At 46.0% G+C, this 3,468-nt stretch overlaps 1 long non-coding RNA gene across 1 annotated transcript in view; it reads left to right on the top strand.

Moving 5' to 3' along the window:
• The first annotated feature begins 413 nt into the window (after positions 1 to 413).
• Positions 414 to 3,468, top strand: part of LOC116526491 — a 14,519-nt gene continuing 11,464 nt past the window's right edge. The window contains exon 1 of the long non-coding RNA XR_004258181.1: positions 414 to 455. This is a non-coding gene — a long non-coding RNA (uncharacterized LOC116526491). The remainder of the gene's footprint in view (positions 456 to 3,468) is intronic.

Below are 3,468 nucleotides of genomic sequence, written 5' to 3'. Positions count from 1 at the left end.
TACTGAGCCCTGGTATCCACCAAAAAGTCCAAAAGTTGATGTCCCACTATTATCACGACCTGGGACTCCATGTCGGAAATCTGGAGGGTGTTGTTTGGGTCAGAAGGAACCACTGAGCCCCATCATTCCTGGTCTTTGATATGTTCAAGTTCAGAACTCTCAGCTATTCCGGGCATCTGGTGAATGGGGAGTGAGTTTCTCCTGCCATTAGTCATTTTAAGATATGGGCAGTTCAGGGCCGGACGTGGTGGCTCACGCCTGTAATCCAAGCACTTTGGAGGCCAAGGAGGGTGGATCACTTGAGGTCGGGAGTTCAAGACCAGTCTGACCAACATGGTGAAACCCTGTCTTAAAAAAATAATAATAAATAAAATAAAAATAAAAAAAGATATGGGCAGTTCAGCTACCTGGGAGGCTGAGGTGGGAGGATCGCTTGAGCCCAGGAGTTCTGGGCTGTAGTGCGCTATGCCAATTGGGTGTCCACACTAAGTTTGGCATCAATATGGTGACCTCCCAGGAGTGAAGGACCAGCAAGTTGCCTAAGAAGGGGTGGACTGGCCCAGGTGGGAAACCCAGCAGGTCAAAACTCCCATGCTGATCAGTAGAGGGAAGGTGCCTGTGAATAGCCACCGCCTGGGCAGTATAGAGAGACCCTGTCTCTAAAAAAAAAAAAAAAGGGCATTTTCTAGTGGCCTTCCTGCTTATAGTAAGTGCATTGGTTGAGGCCTACAGTAGAGTGTCCCCCTTTATAGGTCTGGGGCCCTGGGGCTCCCCTTCTACCCCCTCCCCACGCTTCCCTCTCCCCCTCCCCTTCCCTCTCCTCTTCTTTCATTTTGAGACACAGTATAAGTCTGTTGAGCAGGCTGGAGTGAAGAGGCATGATCTCAGCTCAAAGCAACCTCCGACTCCTGGGTTCAGATGGTTCTCCCACCTTAGCCTTCTGAGATTACAGGAGTAGTTGAGATTATAGACATGTGCCACCAGGCCTGGCTAATTTTTTCTATAAAAGATGTTTTTTTGTTTTTTTTTTTTCTGTAGAGATGGTGTTTCACTGTGTTAGCCAGGCTGGTCTCAAGCCTCCCAAGTCTCTGGGATTATAGGCATGCACCACCATGCCCAGCTAATTTTTGTATTTTCAGTAGAGATGGGGTTTCACCGTGTTGACCAGGATGGTCTTGATCGCTTGACCTTGTGATCCACCCGCCTCGGCCTCCCAAAGTGCTAGGATTATAGGCGTGAGCCACTGTACCCAGCCTAGTGTTTTTTTTTTTTGTTTTTTTTTTTTTTTGAGAGATGGGGTTTCTCCATGTTGCCCAGGTTGGTCTTTAAATCCTGTACTCAAGCAACTCACTCACTCATCTGTCTGCCGCAACCTCCCAAAGTGCTGGGGTTACAGGCATGAGCCACCACGCCCAGTTGGTCAATTTCTCTTCTTGCAGAAATGTTATTATACTATAAATGTTGGCCTATAATTTCTTTTTGTTTTTTTTTTGAGATGGAGTTTCACTCATGTTACCCAGGCTGGAGTGCAATGGCGCGATCTCGGTTCACTGCAACCTCCGCCTCCTGGGTTCAGGCAATTCTCCTGCCTCAGCCTCCTGAGTAGCTGGGATTACAGGCATGCGCCACCATGCCCAGCTGATTTTTTTTGTATTTTTAGTAGAGACGGGGTTTCACCATGTTGACCAGGATGGTCTCGATCTCTTGACCTCGTGATCCACCCCCCTCGGCCTCCCAAAGTGCTGAGATTACAGGTGTGAGCCACCGCGCCCGGCCCAATTTCTTTTTTTTCAATCAGAACACTTTCCAACTCAATATGGGTCAGTCTTCCTCCAAACATTGTTCTTCAAACTCATTCAATATGGGTGATTTTTACGCTAAAGACTATTGGCCAGTCGTGGTGGCACATGTCTGTAATCCCATCACTTTGGGAGGTTGAGGCAGGCAGACTGCTTGATCTCAGGAGTTCAAGACCAGCCTGGGCAATGTGGCAAACCCTGTCTCTACAAATAAATAAATAAATAAAATAAAAAAAGAAAAGCTGAATGTAGTGGTGAGCACCTGGCTGCAATGAGCCATGATAGCACCACTGAACTCCAGCCTTGGCAATAGAACCAGATCCTGTCTCAAGATTAAAAAAAAAAAAAAAAAGAAAGAAAAAGAAAAGAAAATAATTTTCACAATGTTACATTTCTTCAATTATAAAATGTTTAGAAACAAAGAGGCACTAATAGGTCCAGCTCAGCTCATGACTGTAATCCCAGCACTTTGGAAGGCCAAGGTGGGCAGTTCACCTGCGGTCAGGAGTTTGAGAGCAGCCTGGCCAACATGGTGAAATGTTGGCCTCTCTCTACTAAAAAAAAATACAAAAATTAGCTGGGCGTGGTGGCAGGTGCCTGTAATCCCAGCTAGTTGGGAGGCTAAGGGAGCAGAATCTCTTGAACGAGGAAGGCGGAGGTTGCGGTGAGCTGAAATCATGTCCCTGCACTCCAGCCTGGGTGACACAGGGAGACCCTGTTTCAAAAAAAAAAAAAAGAAAAGAAAAAGATCCTAATAATCCCAACAACCTCCGTCCTTCTGGGGTACTTTCTACGAGTCTTTCTGAGATGAACATATTTCTTTTTTTTTTTTTAGACAGGGTTTCGCCATGTTGGTCAGGCTGGTCTTGAACTCCTGACCTCAGGTGATCTGCCCGCCTTGGCCTCCAAAGTGCTTGGATTATAGGCTTGAGCCACCACGCCCGGCCAAGATGAACATATGTCAAAAGGAAAATTTAAAAGCCTAATTCTCCGTAAAAAATCCAATTGCCAAGAATAAGTACGTGCTTGGAATTTTATTCATCACTTTTTGCTGTTTATTTTTTTCCCTAGCTTCATCAGAATTATTCATCATGTTTATACCTTGTGGAAAAGTCAGAAAAATGTTCCTTCTTATTTGCCCTTCAGGTAGTTTATAGGTAGAAGATGTCTTTAGCATCACATGAACCAGGACTCAAATTCAGTTTCTACTACATACCAGCTGTGTGGCCTGGTGCAATTTTCTCACTAACTTTCCAGAGTGCAATTTCTTCCTATGTAAAAATGGGGATTTTGTAATATTTACCTCCAAGAAATTTAGGAGTTGTAATGATTAGAGATAAATAATTATAGACCAGGTGTAATGGTTCATGCATGTAATCCAAGCTCTTTGGGAGGTGAGAAGTTTGCTTAAGACCAGGAGTTCCGCGGGGTGCGGTGGCTCAAGCCTGTAATCCCAGCACTTTGGGAGGCCGAGGCGGGTGGATCACGAGGTCAAGAGATCGAGACCATCCTGGTCAACATGGTGAAACCCCGCCTCTACTAAAAATACAGAAAATTAGCTGGGCATGGTGGTGCGTGCCTGTAATCCCAGCTACTCAGGAAGCTGAGGCAGGAGAATTGCCTGAACCCAGGAGGCGGAGGTTGCGGTGAGCCGAGATCGCGCCATTGC

This window comes from Sapajus apella, unplaced genomic scaffold (genome assembly GCF_009761245.1).
Source record: "Sapajus apella isolate SASKATOON/1434 unplaced genomic scaffold, GSC_monkey_1.0 scaffold51, whole genome shotgun sequence".
NCBI classification, from domain to species: domain Eukaryota; kingdom Metazoa; phylum Chordata; class Mammalia; order Primates; family Cebidae; genus Sapajus; species Sapajus apella.
This window is presented reverse-complemented; position numbering and strand designations above follow the sequence as displayed.